We start from the raw sequence: 20,948 nt of genomic DNA on the forward strand, positions 1-20,948 counted from the left end.
CGGCGCTCACCACATGGTGTGCAGTGACGTTAGTGATGAGTAACGGATTAAATCTGAGTTTTATTCGGATTTCATCCTCCTAATTAGTGCAGCTGAGCAGGTGGGCGATGGCGAGTTAAACTTACCCAGGATGCGTCTCCTTTCATCCGTCCCACAGTGCCTCCCACGCTGCGTTCCAAGCAGTGGTCACGTGACTACAAACACTTCCTCCTGCCGGGTTGAAGGAGGAAGTGTTTGTAGTGATGTGATGTCCGTGGGACAGATGAAAGAAGAAGGTTGCTGGGTAAGTTTAACTCCCCCCTCGCCCACCTGCTCAGCTGCACTAATTAGGAGGATGAAATCCGAATTAAACTCAATCAAATTTCATCTGGATTTAACCCGTTGCTCATCAGTGAGTGATGTGCTACGAGCTGTACAGAAAACAGTGCTGAGGCAGGCATCAAGATGGTAAGTTGGACGCGCAGTGAAGTCAACCGGCCACAGCAGTAGCCAATCTACTAGCCTATTATGTAGGGTTAGTACATGGCAAGGAAATGAGCAGCGCTACTTAAAAACAGATAAGTGCCTACCTGCAAAAGAGTGCAAGCCCCACTTGTGGTATATAATACACACCGAGCATACACATGACCTGTCTACCACTGTTGGTTTCCGTAACAGCTTGCATGCAACCTATTAAGTACTCGTCCCTCCCACTGCGAAGAAGTCAATCCTCCATGGGAGGGGACCTAACACTAACTAAATCCTAACCTATGCATAGCCTGGGTGCGCCACCAAGTAAAATTGAAAATGATGTAGGGTTTAGCTAGAGTAGTCAATCAGCTAGTAATTTCTATTTGTGTTGCAGTAATTTGGGCAGGGGGAAGTTAGGAGCAGTTCACACTTGCAATAAAAACGTACTCGTTCGATACGCTTTCTGAAGTGGGCGGAAATGTATTCAGATTGTAGTTTTTACATATATTGTCCACCTTGACTTGCAAATAAAAATGGATCCTTTTGGATACATTCTTGAAAACTGAGCAGAGAGTCTAAACTTGGCACTTTTTCCAGTGAACAGATTCCCACAGAGGCAATGAAAATCAATGTAAAAATGTATCGTCCATTTTAAATCTGGCATACTGTAATGAAGTGGTCATTGAGCAAAGACAATGAAACTATACAAACTAGATTTAAATATAAAATAAAACACTGAGGGATGTAAAAAAGTCATTTTTAGGAGAAGGATAGATGCAATGGTTTATTTTATCACTTTATTTTTACCTCGGATGTCCTTTAAAACAATATCTCTGCAAGAAAATTGCAATTTCGCTGATTTCATTTTAACTTCTCACTAACTATTTGTTGGAAAAATGTAAACGCAATCACACTGTGTGAATCAAATGTGTATTGTGCTTGGGAGTAATTGGTCACCTGGCCAGAGTAAACTGAAGGATAATGTGAGTCTGCATGTAAATGTACATTACCTCTGCCCTCATTGTCCAGCAGGGGAAACTGTGTGTACTGCTAATTAGCTGCCAATTGCGGAAGAATAGGCTGGTCAGTATGGCTTTTGAACTCGGAAGTCAGCCATTGTCCCATTATACAAAGCCTCACTTCACAATCTTTTGATGTATAGACTTTTACCTGGGGAACTTGGACTAAGGAAGTCTTTTGTTGTGTGTGTGCTATAATACACTGTTCACATATGGATGTTAGATCTCTGGAGATTGAATTATGTCTGAGATTTAATTAAACTATTTCCCCTGTCCAAACGGGCTTGCAGCCTCAAGGCAAATATTCCATTATAAAAACCAGGGGACAGATACCTAAAATCAGTCCTCTTCTGACGATGGCTGCAGCTGGACTCCCGACGCAAGCTAAGGGGCTCCTGGTCAAGCCAGAGCTGTGTCCGTCCACAAAAGTCCAAGGTTCTTCTATCTGGATCCCTGTATTTTGGTAAGCAAATCGCTTGGTGTGTACCTTTGTAAACTCTTAATTTTGTAACCTTTTTGTAACGATAGGTGTCAGCAACCAGAGAGAGAATCTGATTCTTGGCGATCTGCAGTATCCCCAAGAATACAGATATACCTGATTAATGGGGATCTGCAGAATCGGCAATAATCAAATATGTCTAACCTCTAGACACCTGAGTGTGTAAGTGTTTTGGTGCAACAGTAACCTTTGGACCACCGGGGTAGCAGGTGGTCCAATAAGTAGAGAAGACTCTACTGCAGTCAAGGACACCTGGAGAGGGAGTCCCTGACTGATAAGGAGCAGTGTCCCCTCTGTAGAGCAGGGGACCCCTGCGGGAAGGCTGGCCACCCTGAGGGGGGTGACAGCCAGAAGGTCCGACAGGCCGGGTCGGCAACCGTGTATCAGATAAGCAAGGTACCAAATCAGAGATCAGAAGAATAGTCAAGAAAGCTACAGGTCATAACAGATATCAGAACAAGGCCTAGTCTGAGGTGTGAGTTCCGTGATCTCAACACCCTGGAACTATGCTAGAGAATAACACAGATGATATACAGTGTTCCTAGTCTGGGGTGTGAGGGCCATGATCTCAACACCCTGGAACTTTGCTAGAGAATAACACAGATGATATACAGTAACTGGCTAAATGTGGATTCCCAGGTCCCCCTGGTTCCACCACACTGAAGGATCTGACTAAGGTCTGAGTGCTAACACATAGGCATTCGCAACGCCAGACAACCAGCAACTGAACAGCAGGAGATATATATAGTAAAGTGCCCCACAGCGCCGCCCAGCTCCCTTCAACCAATCACTGACTGAGCAGGAATCAGCTGACTGCCCTGATCAGCTGATCTTCCTCCTACTGGTATAAAGAGCTTGTCTTGCAGCGCGCGCGTAGCTCTCCATCTGTGTGCACTACTAGGTCCAGACAGCCCAGACACATGTTGCTGCGGGGAAACCACCGCACTGGACGCGGAATCCGCCGCCCCACCGTCGGAACATGCGGCGGCCCCCACGCCATTCTTCCCATGCGCACCACTAGTTCCAGATAACCCAGACGCATGCTGACACGGACAAACCGCCGCATCAGACGCGGAATCAGCCGCCTTACTGTCAGAACACGTGGCGGCTTTTCCGCTATGCATCACACTTTTATTTTGTTTTTTGTAATCTTTTGTATATATTCTGTTCTGCATTGTTCCACTTTTTCCTGGAATATTACATTATTATTTAATAAGCTTGACTTCTGCTGTACTAAGCTAACCCTCATAGCCTAGATGAGACTGCAGTTTAGCTGTGTATAAGTCCATGCCTAATTGTATGCTTGAGCAACTCTACCATATGAAATTGTAATTGCATTGTGTGTATGGGGCACTTCTGCGCTCGACAGCCGAGTGGGAAGTCTAACAACAGTATCGTTCGGAATGACTGTTAGTGGTTTTGCTTCACTACAGTGTTAGATTGCAACTGTGTGTGTGTGCGTGGCGTTCTCGTAATCGGCCTAAGCACAAAGCTGACTCAAATACGAAAACGCAGATTGCGTATTGAGCACTTGACAGCTAAGTGAACGTGTCTAGCAAACCGCTAGTGGTGGCAGTAAGGAGCTTTTGAGGGGTCCCAGCCTTGTTTGTAGCTCGAATAAGGCTGCTCCCCGATTGATCTGGTCAAACCCGCAGTCGGGAACCGTATACGCAGGTGTGCCGCGGGCTGGTTCCTGACAGCGGGACATTAGACTTTGACTATGGCCGGGATTAGATTATAAACTCCGCCAAGGACATGACTACTTTCTCTGTAAAGCGCTGCGTTAGATGCCAGTGCTATATACAGTAAATACATAATAATATGGCAGGACATGAGACTAGAACTATGGTGGATTTAGATTGTGTGCGAAATCTGCAGAAACTGCTGATGCTACAGTATGCGCATACCATTTAATAATCATGAGCCCCCAAAATGCCAAATGCTGCAACCATAACCCCAAAGTAGCAAATGCAGTCTCTGACCATCAAATAATAACTGCAGCAATTGTTACCTCTGACACATGAATTGCAGTAACCGTTACCTCCTTCAAATGAAATGCAACTACCGTTACCTCTGACACATGAAATGCAGCAGAAAACGATTACTTCGACTCCGCAAGCGGTAAATGCGGCAAACATTACCTCATGCGGCCACAGACTCCAACGGCTGGGACACGCTTTGGCCCAAAGTGGGACATAAACTGGGATCCATCGCAGCATGGGACAGGGGATCCTGAACCTGGGACATGTTCCAGGTAAAATGGGACGTCTGGTCAGGGTACTCCTGTACCACTGTTCATTGGTCACATGAAGAGACCTATACATTTCCCCCCCCCCCCCCCTAAAACAGACATATGTTCATGAATATATATTTTCTTTCTTGAGGCTTGCACCATCCTCAGAACCTTCATCCTTGCATCTCCCTAGTTCAGCAGTGTTTACACTGGTATATTTCAGAAAATCTGTTTACGGGCCATTCCTATTTCTCGGCGTAAGCCGTAAGCTTCTGATGAATATTTGCTTTATGTTCACTGACTCCCCTCTCGCCCCCGGTGAAATGGAGAAGCTTTGTGTGGCCATATGGAGTTTATTATATTTGGGCTGAGAGCCAGGCCTGTTCCTTTCATATCTCCCACTGTTTATCAAGGTATTGCCTTATCCTTATACAACCTATTGATATTTCTTTTTTTCCCTGTCATTGTCTTTTTTTTTTTCGTTTCGTTTGCGTCGTTCTGGTTCTCGGGCAGCGTGGAATAATTTATTGCTGGTCCTCCGGGAGATGTAGACCAGATCAAACACATACGTTCTTGTTGGCCAACGTCCTGAGCTCCGAAAATCAAATTTGGGGCCTTATGAAGTCCCGTCCAAAGAGAAGAGTTATAGATCTACCTAAACGTCGTGTCGTGCGATGGTTTGTGTTTGAATCCGGCCCAGGTCTCCTGTTGCTCATTTAGCTGATGTTTTGGTTTTTTGCTACTGAGGAACATGTCATCAGATTAAGTTTTCTGTGTATCTGAATTGGAGCAGAATTCCGGCCTATTTTTCTAAGGCTGTTCATCGCGTTCTACATTTAGATCAACTTTACTTTAAACTTTTTCTCCACAAAAAAACAACAAACTTTAAAGTGAACCCGAGGTGAAAATAAACTGATGAGATGAATAGTTGTTTTTTTATCCTCCTACTCCTAAAAATGACTTTTTTTTTAGATATCCCATGGTTTTATTTTATATTTAATCATTTATAAAGTCATTTTTATAAAGTTTTGCTGTATCTGCACAGGGGCAGCCTATTAAAGGGGATCCGAGATGAAAAACTAACTATAACAAGTAACTTTTCTATATATCTTATCTAAAGTTTAGATGGTTTACACAGCAAATCTAGCTGCAAACCGCTTCAACAGTATATGATTATTTCTTCCTGTGATACAATGACAGCGGCCATGTTCTGTTTGTAAACATTACACACAGGCAAGCTGATCTGCATCTCCAGCCCTCAGCCTGTGAAAACCTAATTCCCCCTCCTCCCCTCTGCTTCTGAAATCTCTGGCTAGTAATACCTCCCCCTCCTCCTGCCCAGACTGAGCTCCAATGAGCCCTTGCTACTATCTGAAAATGCCAAGGCACTCTGAAAAGCTGTGGGCGAGGTTTAGTTTATAGGGAGAGTATTAAGACAAAAACAAAGTATTTGGCTTGAGGAATGCCCTATAAACTATATGAAAGGAACACAATTATGCAAGGAGTAAAAATTTATCTCGGATCCACTTTAAGTGTGCCTAAATGAAAATACATGAAGTATTGAGCTGTTTCTATCTCTCCCCTGCCCTCCAGAAGTTGTATTCTGCCAGGAAAACTTTTATGGCTGTAATTTTCTTAACAATTATGTTTACTATATTTCCGACAAGGTACTGATAAGACAGAAGCTGTCACTTCCATGCCCGAAAATTAACTCTTTCAGGCAGCAAAATAAAACCAGTAAAACAGCCTGGTTATTATTGTTTTGCCCTCTACATACACCTGTTTATCTCATCAGGTCGCCTCTGGAAACTTTAAATGGAACCTTAACTGAGGTCAAATAAAAAAGTTTCACTTACCTGGGGCTTCCCCCAGACCCCTGCAGACGTCCTTTTCCTGCGCCATCACTTACTGATCATCCGGTCCCTTGCCGTGGCTCTGTCCGCGCACGTTCTCGATCGTGGCCGTCTTGTGCCACCGCAGTATACGTACCTACGTAGAACTATGCATACGTATTACACTACTGTGCAGGCGCAGGACGGCCACAAGGACAGGAGCGCGATCGAGGACACGCACTGCAGAAATTGAAACTGAGCCACAGTAGGGGACTTGACGATCAGTGAGGGACGGTGCAGGCACAGGACATCTGCAGGGGTCTGGGGGAAGCCCCAGGTAAGTGAAACTTTATCTGAACTCGGTTAAGGTTCTCTTTAAGACAAACCAAGACAAGCTGAGTGTGCGACCATTTAGTGACAAGGCGATCCTCTGTGCAGCACTGCGTAAGATGGCAGCACTATATAAATAAATGTTGCCTTATAAATCTTGAAAACAGCCTGCCAGCTCCGATCGCAGGCTGGCCGGCTGTTCGCTGCGCTAGCTCGTGCGAGCTCCCATCTAATCTCATTCCTTGCGAGATGACGCCATATGGCGTCGCTGAAGAACAAGAGCCACTCTGCGGCCGCCGTTTGGCGTTGGGTGATCGCAGAATGGTTAGAGGACAACTGTAGCGAGAGGGATATGGATGCTGCCATATTTATTTCCTTTTGAGTAATACCAGTTGCCTGGCAGCCCTGTTGATCCTCTGCCTCTAATACTTTCAGCCATAGACCCTGAAGCAGCAGATCAGGCCTGAACTGTTTCTGGTGTGATTCAGACACTATTGCAGCCAAGTAGATCAGCAGGGCTGCCGGCAACCAGTATTGTTTAAAGGGATACTGTAGGGGGTCGGGGGAAAATGAGTTGAACTTACCCGGGACTTCTAATGGTCCCCCGCAGACATTCTGTGTTGGCGCAGCCACTCCCCAATGCTCCGGCCCCGCCTCCGGTTCACTTCTGGAATTTCTGACTTTAAAGTCAGAAAACCACTGCGCCTGCGTTGCCGTGTCCTCGCTCCCGCTGATGTCACCAGGAGTGTACTGCGCAGACACAGACCATACTGGGCCTGCGCTGTGCGATCTTGATGACATCAGCGGGATCGAGGACACGGCAACGCAGGCGCAGTGGTTTTCTGACTTTAAAGTCAGAAATTCCAGAAGTGAACCGGAGGCGGGGCCGGAGCATTGGTGAGCGGCTGCGCGGGCACAGAATGTCTGCGGGGGACCATTAGAAGCCCCGGGTAAGTTCAGCTCATTTTCCCCCGACCCCCCTACAGTATCCCTTTTAAAAGGAAATAAATATGGCAGCCTCCATATTCTTCTCAATTCAGTTTTCCTCTGAAATTTGCCTACCCCTGCCCTAATACGTTTAGACCCTGAACAAGCATGCAAATCAGATGTTTCTGACTGAGGTATGACCTGATTAGCTGCATGCTTGTTTCAGGTGTGTGATTCAGCCACTACTAACCACAAAGATCAGCAGCACTGCCAGGTAACTGATATTGTTCAAAAGAGAATAAACATGGCAGCCTCCATATTCTTCTCAGATTCCCTTTAATAGATTAGAGGGCAGAAGGCAGGTGTGTTTTCAATATTAACTATAGGGGTTAAAGCACATAGTCCGATTCCAGGTCTGCTTGAACAGGTTGCTTATAAATGACATGTCCTCTTTATAGTTGTTTTTACCTCCTCACTCCTATTTGTCTTGGGTTTTATCGTGTAACCTCTGTGGGTGCTCTGGCTTATCACTTGTCTGGGTGGTCTTCCAGCTGGCAGTAATTGATTGTGGCCCTCCGTAGGGCGAGTAGGATTGTACTGGAGAGGAGCTCTGCGGTCCTTAACATTCCAGAGACACTGAGGATCTCTCCTCTTGCCAGTGTTGTGAATAGATGGGATTACATGAATGGTCTGCATTATTTACACAAAGCTTGTACACGAAGCTCATAAACAGGCCTTGGGCACTCCGCAAACTGACACAGCTAAACAAATAGACACTTAGCGACAGTGTGTGGTCTGCCCGCACCATTTCCTCCCCAAAGAGCACCTGCCTGACTTCTCCAAGGCTTCTATCTTGGCATTACTTCTTTAGAGTATGTGGCTGCCATCTTTATCTTCATTGTAGTCCCAATTTAGACTTTTTTTTGCGTAATTTAGTATAATTTTGCATTAACTGGTAATACACAAAGTTTTTTGTGTATTTTTACATTTTAAATTTTTTTTGAACAAATATATTGGCTTGTTATCTCCTACATTGGTGCTCTAGTTCCTTGCTGCCAGCAGAGTGGGAGCTCCTCCCCATAATAGATAGAGGCAGGGCTTACACTTGCTAAATTTTGCGTGCTTATCTGTACAGTGAAACGGGAATCGCCATGCACCTGATGTTCATTAATGGTTGGCTCACGGCAGTTAAAGATAACCTGAGGTGATCGTTGGGTAAAATAAATAAATAAGTAAATAAAATGCTTAAAGAGACTCTGTACTTAAAAAAAAAAAACTCTGGAGGATACTTGCCTCGGGAGGGGAAAGCCTTAGTATCCCAATGAGGCTTCTCCATCCCCTGTAGCTTCAGAGAATCCAGCGCTGGCTCCCCCGAAGCCTCCCCGACAAGCTTGACAAACTAAGATTTATTTACCTCGCTAGGATCCAGCACAGGCGCAGTAGCGGCTCTTCTTCAGGCTAGGCAGAAATAGCCGAGCCCGATCGTATCCGCTCTACTGCGCAGGCGCAAAAGGACTCGCGCCTGCACAGTGGAGCAGATCGATTGGGTTTGGCTATTTCCGCCTTAACCCGAATGAGGAGCGGCTAGTGCACCTGCGCAGGTAGGTAAATATTTAGCTTGGTGCTCTTTGGGGTGACCCTGGCTCTTGAAAAGGGGGCTGGAGGAGGAAGGGGGAAGCCTCGTTAGGGATCCAGAGGCTTCCCCCTCCTGAGGTAGGTATCCCCCAGAGGGATTTTTTTTTTTTACTACAAATTTTCTTTAAGGAGAGGGAAACCTCTGGATCCTGTAGTCTTTCCACGCCATCCTATGACGCGGTTCCGGGACCCTCCTGCACGTCACGGCCAAGCTCCTCCTCTCCGCACGAGCAGCCCCAGCTTACTGCGCGGGCACAGCCTTATTTGCACAGGCGCAGTGCAGCTATGCTTGTGCTTGAACGGTAGCACTTGCAAGCGTGGAATCGGACAACAGCTTGTCCGATTTCTTTGGGCAGGTCCAATGTCGTCAACGGTGGGCTGAAAAGCGTGGGAAACCACTACAGGATCCAGAGGCTTTGACTTTCAACCCGAGCTTCAACTTAAAGAGAGACTGAAGCGAGAATAAATCTCGCTTCAGACCTCAGTTAGCAGGGGCATGTGTGCCCCTGCTAAAACGCCGCTATAGCGCGGCTTAACGGGGGTCCCTTCACCCCCAAATCCCCCTCCGTAATGCGGGGGAGCGCTTCCTGGTTGGGGCAGGGCTAACCGCCGCAGCCCTGCCCCACGCGCGTCTGTCAGCGCGTATCTCCGCCTCTCCCCCGCCCCTCTCAGTCTTCCTTCACTGAGAGGGGCGGGGGAGAGGCGGTGATGCGCCGCTGACAGACGCGACTGGAGGCAGGGCTGCAGCCGTTAGCCCTGCCTCCAGGAGCGACCAAATGCACGACCAAGTCGTGCTGGGGTGGGTTTGGGGGTGAAGGGACCCCCTTTGTGCGGCGCGATAGCGGCGGTTTAGCAGGGGCACACGTGCCCCTGCTAACTTTGAGCTCTGAAGCGAGATTTATTCTCGCTTCAGAGTCTCTTTAAGTACGCTTTAACATTACATGTTTGTTTTGTTTGTTTTTTGTATTGTGGGTGTTGAAAATATTTGGACAGCCTGCAGCATGCTTTATTTTGTGTGTTGGGATGCTGTGGATATTCACATGTGAGCACGCAGTGTGTCGGAAAAAAACACATGCGAAAATACATGGGTGCTTTGCATGCATGCAAGTGTGCCCTCAAACTCTTTGTGGCCAGCACTGCAGATACAGTTCCTCCTTTCATAGTGTATAAAAAGCATTTCCTGATTCCTTCACACTCCCACGTTTTAGCAGGATGAGCAGCCCTAGCTTATTGCACAGGCCATGCTTGTACTGCTGGGGGCATGGCCACAATAACCTATCTGACCAGCTCTTGTCAGATATGTTTTAGGGGTTCATGGGTCCATTACATTGAGTTCGCTTTGGGTACACTTTAACTCAGTAGTGGGAAGCCTCAGAATGGGCTTCCTGATCCCTCCTGCAGAGCAGGGTCATCCACCAGGCAAGCTAGGTAGGTGCTTGGGGCCTAGTGGGTGTCAAAGGGACCACCAGCCACCTTCTCTGACATCTCTACACTTCAGCTTACCAAAAGGACCACAATGAGTCCCCAAATCTACTACTCTGCCTAGATCCTCATTACATCAAAAGAGACTCTGAAGCCTTCCAAAAACCATGTTTTTACTTTAGAGAACTCTTTAGCATTAATGCCCTAGCTGAAGCGCCGCATCCCCGCAGCTGAACAATCAGTGACCCCAAACTCCCCGGGGCACATTGCAGGACTCCTTCCATGTAGAGGCAGAGCTTTGTGCAGTAGCTTTGCCTCTACTCACTTCAATATGCGCGGATCTCTGCCTCTCCCCGCCCCTCTGTCTTCTTTCACTGAGAGGGGAGGGGAGAGGCGGCAATCAGCACAGATTGACGCGAATGGAGGCAGAGCTGCAGCCCAAAGCTCTGCCTCCCCCGGGCAGCAAAATCAACGACCTGGAAAGTCATGGATTTTTGCCCCAGGAGTTTGGGGTGATTAATTGAGTGTTCAGCTGTGGGGATTAGGGCATTAACATAGCTCCCAACTGTCCCTGTTTTGTCCCTGCTTTGGGAGCCCTGTCCCGCTGTCCTCCTTATCTGACTTTGTCCATATATGTGTGAGTGTGTGTGCGCGTGTGTGTGCGCGTGTGTGTGCGCGTGTGTGTGCGCGTGTGTGCGTGCGTGCGTGCGTGCGTGCGTGCGTGTATGTATGTATGTGTGTATATATATATTGGAAAGCTGCTACTGCGCCAGAGCAGGGAAGGTAAATATAACAGGTGCACTATATATATATATAGTGCACCTGTTATATTTACCTTCCCTGCTCTGGCGCAGTAGCAGCTTTCCAATGAGCTCTAGCAGAAATAGCCTAGCCTGAGCTGCAGGACGAGAGAGCCTAACCGCTATGCCACCATGCTGCCCAGTGCAAGCCGATCATGCCTGTCCGATAGATGCCTGTCCTGCTCATCATTTGACTCCGGTAATTTGTGGAGTCCCTACAGCTGATCTGAATATTTATTCTACGCCAGTAACAAAGTATGTGAAGGCAGTGGAACCGCTAAAGGGAAATACATTAAAACCTCCTCATAGTAAACTCTGTCATAGTAAACTTCTGGATATAGTTGAAGCGGAACTGAAATGACAAAAAAAAAATGTTTGCCTTACCTGGGGCATCTGCCAGCCCCGTGCAGCCTTCTTGTCCTGCACCGCTCCTCCACGATCCTCTGCTCTCCCGCCGCCAGCTACTTTTGGTATTGTCGTACGGTCAACTTGTAAGTCAACGGCAAGCCATGCGTATCTTTCCCTGCCCAGTATAGTGTCCTGCGCTAATAGCACAAGACGCTATTGCGGAGAAAGATACGCTTGGCCCGAGGCGTGCAGACAGTTGCCAAGTCGATGGACCCCAAACTAGCTGGTGGCGGGAGAACGGAGGATGGTGGAGGACCAGCACGGGATAGGAAGGCTGCACGGGGCTGGCAGAAGCCCCAGGTAAGTCAAACACTTTTTTAGTTTTTTGTCATTTCAGTTTTGCTTTAACTCATTCCTCAGGTACCAGCAGCTGCATCTGTATAAATCAGGGCTGTGGAGTCTGAGTTGGAGTCGAGGAGTCGGAGCAATTTTGGGTACCTGGACTCGGAGTTTGAGTCGGTGGTTTCATAAACCGAGTCGGATGATTTTTGTACCGACTCCACAGCCCTGGTATAAATATACCGTGTATGACCAATTCTGATTTAGTAAACTACTTTTCCTGGTCCCTTGGAGTTTACTATAAAAGGATTCTATATATTAGTATATAGCAGCTTTTACCAGAGCAGTATCATCCACATGGCAACCCAGGCAGGTGCCTGGGGCCTAAAGTGTATCAAGGGGCCTGGTGACCACCTTCTCTGACCACTTTAGCACCTTATACTACCAAAAAGACTCTTGTGCGAGAAAAAACTACGATCTAGCCCATATTTTATTTTAATCCTTCTATGCCTTCTACTTTTCTATTGCGTAATCCGTTTAGCTAGTCAGTCTTATTATTCTACTTAGCACTTTCCATGTGTCAGACAAAAAAAAAAGGAAAACAGAGAAACACCCCCTGTATGTATTTAGAGAGTTTAGCCTGTCTAATTCCCCCCTCATCTTTGAATAATCACAACTGTAATTTGATCTCTCAGCTGCATCAGCTCAGGACTCTTTGCTGCCTTGGCAGAGCAGCTAATTTGTAAACACAGGATGTTAACCCTATGTCTGATTTCATGAAAGCCGAAAGTAGATGCACTGCAGATTTATTGCAGGATTTTTATCAGCTGTAACAAAGAAATGTTTTTTCTTTAAAGGTTAGTATGCTGTTGCTTATACTTTAGAGCAGAGAGGAAGGTCTGAGTTCAGGTCCACTTTAAATTCCTGTGCATTTAGCAGCAGGAATTTAGGAGATGCAAGCAATGGCAAAAGATGACCACATGGTGGTGCTGTTGCTCCACCTACAGGCTTAGAGGCTCTCCGCAAAAGCTAAACAAGTTTGGCGTATTTTTTTTTAGTTGTTTAAACACGTTCTCTTTAAAATATAAGTAGCAGTAGGGTATTGTACCGTGTTAGCCATCAGTAAAAGCAAGAAGTTTTAAATCAGGATGATACCATTTATTGGCTAACTACAAATGAATAAGAATAAACAAGCTTTCGGCCTGTTTGTATTAAGGCATCTTAATGATGTATTTATGCTTGAAAAAAATATCTGTTTTCCCTTTTGATGTTGCATGTATATAAGCTGTCTGTACCACCAGCTTGCAAACTAACAGGATGTAAGCAAGACAAAGGCTGCAAGGCCGAAAGCTTGCTTATTCTTATTCATTTTTAGTTAGCCAATAAATGGTATCATCCTGATTTAAAACTTCTTGCTTTAAAATATAAATCACAAGCATGATAGCCGAGCAACTGACAGGCTTCCCCGGAAGGACTGTATATCCTCAATTTAAGGAAAAAAATAAAATAAAAAAGGTATTTGATCTTGAAGTCCTTCAGATTTGGGTGTATGTGTGTGTATGTATAGCTAAGAAAAACAAAAGTTTGCTTTCTTAAAACAGAAAGAAATTGCGATAATTCAGGTTGGAGTGAGCTTGAGATGTCTCCCACAATGCATCACTGCTGAATATATGCAAATTAACCATTGTTACCCTTAGAAGCTATGGCTCTGTACAAATTAACAAGCTGACACATCATTGCATTCCAAGAAAACCAAAAAAAGAAGAAACAGTAGCTCAACAAGCACCACACTAGAACAGTCCGTAGAAAAATAAATGAAAAAAAATCATCTTTATTGTAACATCAATATAAAAACACGTAAAAACAATGACATGGGTCTGGGGTCCCAAGTAACAATAGATAATGTATCAGCACTGATGATAATAGATAAAGACAATACTGCAGTGCATGATAGATGTACAAATACAACAAATTCTCAATAGCCAATAGGGGTAAACCACACTGGAGTGATGCATAAATAAATGAATGTTCCAAAAATAGTAAGGAAAATGTACAATAAAGTGCATAAATACAATGAGGTCATCTATATCTCAAGAGGGAAAAATATGGGAAAAAAAGTGACGGTGTGCAACAAGGTAAAGAAGAGTAACGGATAATGTGCAAACAAGCGGTTATGAACACTAAAAGTGATATGAAAGCGTGTGCAAGGGATGCACAGAAAGTGTGGCAAGGTAATCGAGGAACGACCGCAATACTCACTGGTGGATGGCTAAGGAGAAAAAAAGGGATCTCAGGCTCATGGAAAGCCTTAGGCCCGGTTCACATTGGCGGTCGCCGTCCGGAATCGGCGAGCCGGACCGCATGCGGAACGGACGCACGGCACAGCAACAAAAGTCTATGCGTCCGTACACATGCGTCCGTTCCGTCCGGACCGAAGCCAGACCGGATCCGGACTCCGGCGTAAGATCCAACATGCGCTATTTTTTGGTCCGGCTCCTCCGGCAGACGTATCCGGAGCGAAGCCGGACTGTTGCATCCGGCCAATACAAACCAATGAGAACCGGAGAGCGCACAACACACTGGCCGTAAAAAACGGACGCTCCACCCCACCTCCCATGCTTCCTCCATGCTACAGCGGCCATCCTGGACGGGGACACATGGGCCCAGCGCCCACAGAGTGGAGCAGCAGCGACCTCACGCTGGAGCTCCCCGGCAGCAACATGTCCGATACGTCTGATAACGAGGAGGTGAGGCCCTACAACGACCCCAGAGCTTCTGCCGACCTCCCAGACCCCAGGTATTATTATACAGCTTGTTATCTCAAACGGATCCGGACCGCAACCGTGTTCATACCGCACGGGAAACTGATGCAAACGGACCGGATCCGGATAGGAACCGTACGGATCAGGTCCGTATCCGGTGCGGTCCGGACATCCGTTCCGGTTTTTAAAAAACCGCAAGTGTGAACGGGGCCTTAGTGCACCTCGCGGGAAACCGCCCGCTTCTGAGGAGGCTCCAGTGAGTATTGCGGTCGTTCCTCGATTACCTTGCCACACATTCTGTGCATCCCTTGCACACGCTTTCATATCACTTTTAGTGTTCATAACCGCTTGTTTGCACATTATCCGTTACTCTTCTTTACCTTGTTGCACATCGTCACTTTTTTTCCCATATACTACCTCTTGAGATATAGATTACCTCATTGTATTCTCTCTCTCTCTCTCTCTCTCTCTCTCTCTCTCTCTCTCTCTCTCTCTCTCTCTCTCTCTCTCTCTCTCTCTCTCTCTCTCTCTCTCTCTCTCTCTCTCTCTCTCTCTCTCTCTCTCTCTCTCTCTCTCTCTCCCTCTCTCCTCTCTCCTCTTCCCTGAAGCTGCTGCATGATTATGTGGGGGCTGTAAGATAACAGGACGACTGGGCTTCCTGGGTGAAAGGAGAGCACACAGGGGAAAGTAACTATAAGCTGTGTGTCAGGTCTGTGATGATGCTTCTATGTCACCAACACTCATGCCTCTCTCCCATTCCCTATCTCTCTCAATTCCTCCCTTGTCATTATGATGCTATATCTCCCCTTAACCACACCCAAACCACTCCCCCCCCCCCCCCTCCCTTTCCTTTCTCTAAGCGCACGTTTCCACTAGTGCGGTGCGAATCGCCAGGATTCCACCGCTGACGAAATCTCATGTGGATGCGATTCCGCGTGCGTTTTTTTGCCGCGATTTCGCATAGGCAGGGTATATGCGAATTTAACCATGTCACTGCCTGGTTCAATTTACATTAGTTTTCATGCGAAATTGTGGCAAAAAACGCATGTGCGTTTTCTCTATTAAATACATAGCCTGCGAATCGCCTGCATTCCTCACGCAGGCGAATTCTGCAGGCTCTACCGTGCAGAAAAATCCTGCACAGAAAAACGCAGGAAAAAACTGACAAGTGGAAACAGGGCCATCCACTTGTATTGGTTATGCGAATCCGCATGCAGAGAACGCATACGGATTCGCTCTAGTGGAAACGGGCCCTAAATCTTCTGCCTCTCTACCCTAGCTTAAAAGGGCCTTCAAACACAAAAATGTTGACTTGTAACATGAAAAGAATGCAAAAGTAAATATTCTCATTTTATATACTTGAAACCTTTACCATTTCCCCTCTTGTTTCTTGCAGGAAAAGTCTACAAAACCGGACTCGGAGTGGAATATCTTGCGAGATGACTTCATGATGGGAGCCTCCATGAAGGATTGGGACAAGGACAGCGATGACGGGGAGGAGGAGCCCGGCGGCGGCGAGGAATACAGCGGAAGCGATTCTGATAGATAACGACTCCTAGTGTCACAGAGACTTAAGATAATCTCTTATCTCTTTCAGCCAACCGGAATAAATTCCTCATCTTGAGGATGCGTAGCATTTTTCGCATTTCACAAATGCCTCCCCCACCCCTCTTAAACTATACAGAATCGCGAAACAAAAAATTAAGAGAATTTTCATTCCCCTGGACTTGAGAGAGGTGTTCAGGCCCAAAATATTTTCCAAAATGTCTAATTTTTCAACAGTTTTTTCCAAAACATTGTGTGCAGTCAAAACAGTGGCACCTGCCCAGTTCTGGCGGGAAAACTCCAGAGGTCACAAACTGAGAGCCTGTTGATGAATCCTCTGACTATGAATATTCCGCCGGTGTGTTTCGCTTCTCAGTCCCCCTGTGTCAAGCGCCTGCCTAGGGGGAGAGCGTCTCTTCCGGGCGGCACCTCTTGTGTGTGTGGTAGACGTTTTTTCGGAGTCTCTCCAATCACTGGCAGAAGGAAGGAGCTTCTGGCTCGACTTGAAACAGATTCCAGCTCTGTGTTTGAAACGTTTTCTCCTTCAAAATAACTCGCTTGGCGTTCACTTCGGTCTCTCCAAGGTTAGCAGAAGCCGAAAAACAGCCTTTTATCAAGGGGTGCTTTGCTTCTCTTTCCAAATAGATGATTTTCGGAAAGGGGTTTTTGAGGAAGGTCAGTGTGTACATGTGCAGTTGTCAGTTCAGATAAAAGAAAGGAGAGCTACTGTGGACGGAACATTTTATTGCTTTCTTTTGTTTACATGTGTAGCTTTTCATATAAAACCATTTGTAAACCCTTTTACTGCAAGAGATTCATGATTAAAGAGGAACTCTGGAGCGTTTTTGGACTGAACCATTACTAGGAATTACGTTAGTAAATTATGCTTTCAAAAGTTATCACCTGCAAAAGTGTAACCTGTCTCCCCAGCCAGCCGTCTGACTCGCCTGTTTGAGTATTACTGGAGGGAACAGGGAAAGTAGATTACTTGCCTTAGTGCTCCAAGGACAAATATAGGGTATCTTTAAACACAAATGGGTACCTGAGTAAAACCGCTTATTAGTCTTGGCACAATAAAATGTGTAAAAAAAAAAAGTTTATCTCCCTCTGAAAGTGCGTTTTCAACCTTAGAAATTCTGCATAAGGTAAAATATGAGATTCACCTTCCTAGATTTTTCATAGTCGGTAAAGGTAAATGGGGGGAATAAGCCATTAGTTACTCAATCCTTCTATTTGATACTGCCATTCCAGAGAGATTCCCTTTGGAAAAATCACATGACTACCATGAAAGTCACATGACCCAGAGATCACAGCAGCCAGGAGAGTGGGTGTGTCTATTTCTGTGATGGTAAGCATTATTGAAAGCTGTGGAAGCTGTTTAAAATTGTGTCCCCTGTATGACCTGGCCCATCTCCTCCCTTTGCTGTGGAGAAACTTACCCTTTGATCAGCACTGCAGCTAAGCAGAATCCTATTTTCCCATCCAGCAGCTCTTTTCTCATTGCATAGTAAACCTGTTAACTCTTCTCACACCCTCCACATTGTGTAAATGCCACCAGGGCTGTGGAGTCGGAGTTAAAGTCGGAGTCGAGGAGTCGGAGTTGGGGCAATTTTGGGGACCCGGAGTTGGAGTCGTGGTTTCAGAAACTCGGGAGTCGGAGTCGCATGATTTTTGTACAAAATCCCCAGCCCTGTTAAGTATTAGACTAAGGAGTCGGAGTCTGAGCAATTTTGGGTACCCGGAGTCGGAGTTGGAGTCTCAGTCGTGGTTTCAGAAACTGAGGAGTCGGAGTTGGAGTCGGAAGATTTTTGTACCGACTCCACAGCCCTGAATGCCACATGTGCCTCACATCACTGCACCCTACCCTGCTGTAAGATGACATTTTTCACTGCTCTTTTGATCAACCCTTTTATAATGGGTTAAATACTTTGAATTTTTGGTTACCCATAGAATATTGGTCTCAACTTTTGTTAGTGGCATGAATTGTTTGATATACTCTGTAAAAGTGCTGTGAAAATGTGTTATCGGCTATAATAAATGTGAGGGAAAACAGGACGGATCAGATTGTTCTCTATACTGAATGTTTCACAAAGAAAATGCACCATTCTTGGTAAAATCCTTGAAAGTACCATCTCAAGCACCTCGTTTAACAATAAAGTCTAAGTATCGAGAGTCCACCACTGTTCTCGGTGAGGTGGAGATGGTGACCTTCTGCTCTTGAGTTATCAGGCGCTGTAAGGTGACCTCATGTGCGGATTTGATGCTGGAGTGTGAAGTGAAGAGTCAGACTTCTCTGGAGATTAGGGTGGAAATAAGGTCCTTATGAGGCATTACCTCTCCTCTCCAAGTGTCAGCTGGGCGCCTGGGAGCGGCATTGTGCTCATGTCTGAGGACCTGACCTTTTACTGTGATGGGATGTGATGAGAAAGCAGGAATTGAACAGGCTGATTATGGCAACTTATTAGGACCTCTAAAGTACCCATAGAAAAGTTTCACAACTGCCTGACAGACATGAATGATCTTTCTGACCACTGACAATAAAATAAGGTTGACCTAACCTCTAAACTGTGCTCACTTTGAGGATTAGAAACCCGGCATTAAGATCCACTGCCTCATGTGACCGTTTTTGCTGTCTTCTAGAAGAATGGTGCCAAAGCAATTATTGGGGGAGAATTCAAACACTTACATCCTTCTCTAACCATCTAAAAAGCAGACAAAGAAGACATATTGGAGGAAACAAAGAACATCAGAGATCGGGGAAATTCTGAACTGGGGTGGAGGAAACTTTTGCAAAGTTTGCTAAAGACTGTCAAGTTTTCAGAGGAAGTTGAGTGTGAGGGTTGAAGATTCCATAAGTCGTGCTTGTGCGTGGTTTGCAAGATGAATCTTGATGGTAACCACAGCTGCCATTTATGGGAGTTAAAGAGTCGGTACACTGGACTGAGGAGAGCTTTTGTATTGAGCCTGATGAGCCTGCAAGATGCTAACCTTCAGACACAATTCTATGTGCTGATAAGTTAGTACTGGGTGCTAGGAATGTCCATGGAGGTTAGTGTTGTGAGGATAGTGCTAAGCCTCGTACACACTTTAGGTGATTCTCACTTGTGTTGGCCAATTGAGGCCACCTCTGCTGAGAATCCAATGTATGTATGGTGGCCCCTTTTCCATTTGCTGAGAGCTATGGACTGGCAATTCATCTCAGCCGAGGGCAGTCTGAACTTCTTTTTCTCTAACTCAACCCGCCCATTATGTGGTCACTCCTGTCAGCCCTTCTCCACCCCTCCATGGCAACAGCTATAGGCTAGCAATGAGTCTGTACAGAACTTGGCCACCCGAACTGTCACCCAAGAGATTGAGTTGTGATTACTGCAACCACCTTAAGGTTTAACAGCAGATTGAGGTTATGTTGTAATTCAAAATTGTGATCATATGAGGGACTTAAAGGCAGTTTGGTTTTAGGCACCTATTGATAAAAAGTACATTTTGTAGCTAGACAAGGTATAGCATTTCATTTCAACCAGCTTGTCTCTCCATCATGAAGTTTGCCTGCAAAGGTACTGCACTATGGAGAGGAACGAGGTTCACTGTGCTTGGAGACAGAACAGTCAGACCATTTCCTGTTCTTTGTTGTTCACTCCTATATGCCTGTGCAGACCTCAAACTGACATCGAGAATTGATCACAAATAATTATCTGTGATCAATAACACCTAAAGGATTCCTGAACTGGGGATAAAAAAGCCTATGGTGGGCTAGATTACCATTTTGAAAGTATCCTGGCAGTGCTTTCAGTCATCGAGTCAAATAAATCGGGGAGAGGAAAGATTTTACAATGGGAAAACACTGATTAAATAGTTTATAAATTGTAAAAAAAAAAGTATTCATTAATTTCGCTACAGTTCCTCCTCAAAGATTTTTCTTGTTTAAAGCCCAACTCGATAATTTGATTAATTTTATTCGAAGTAAAAATAAATAAATCTGGCCAAACACTTAGAAATCAGTGGATTGCAAATGCTAACAAGGGGTTAAATCTCTGAATATCGGGGGTTTATTCCCACAAGTTTAATGGAGATCATAAGTGGATGTAGGAGGTCCTCACCATCTATGAGTTTGCGTGACGTTGTCCACCAACCAAAGAACTCTGAGACCCGAGAGCTAGAAGACCCTTTATCGGTGTTTACACCACCAGAGATTCGCAGCACCTGTAACATCTGGATTTCCCTCTTCGCCCAGAAACACAAACATACAGCTGGAGTGTTGACGTCTATGTCCTCTGCTGCCAACACCTAAGGGTGGCAGGATCAGGACACACATCCTCCATGGACGCTTTCATGTCTGTGGGGCCCTTATCTGGTTAGAGAGTTTTCCTTGTCCAAGACGGATACCGTCTCAGTTTCTTTCCTCAGCTGGATTTCATGTTAGGAGCCGTGCCGCAGATGCTGACATGGTAGAACTAGGCACTGTAAGCCAGCAGCCGCGAGGGTAGCTGAGGACATAGGACTGTACATAACCGGATCACTCTACGATTTATATGCGACCCGACCCTCGAGCAAGCTGGAATTTCTTCAGCACCTAATCTGGAGGCTATAAAGGAGTTTGGGGTTTTGCTGTTTTTGTTTTCAGCAAGGGGTAGCCATAGCTTCATCCTATAATACAGTATATGCTGCTTCAGTGTTTATTGGAAGTGCCATTAGTGTAGTGAGGGATGTGTGCCTTCAGAAATGCAAACCAAGACTGACTCATTACACAAACTTTCCAAAGATTTATTTATGGAGGTTAAAGAGACTCTGAGACAATTTAAAATAATAG

General features: G+C 45.8%; 1 long non-coding RNA gene across 1 annotated transcript; it reads left to right on the plus strand.

The window, feature by feature from the left end:
* The first annotated feature begins 215 nt into the window (after window positions 1-215).
* On the plus strand, window positions 216-18,193 carry LOC137504455 (uncharacterized). Its single transcript, XR_011019484.1, has 2 exons — window positions 216-283; window positions 15,993-18,193. It is a non-coding gene; the product is annotated as an uncharacterized lncRNA (long non-coding RNA).
* Window positions 18,194-20,948: the final 2,755 nt, after the last annotated feature.

This window comes from Hyperolius riggenbachi, chromosome 4 (assembly GCF_040937935.1).
Source record: "Hyperolius riggenbachi isolate aHypRig1 chromosome 4, aHypRig1.pri, whole genome shotgun sequence".
Lineage (NCBI taxonomy): Eukaryota > Metazoa > Chordata > Amphibia > Anura > Hyperoliidae > Hyperolius > Hyperolius riggenbachi.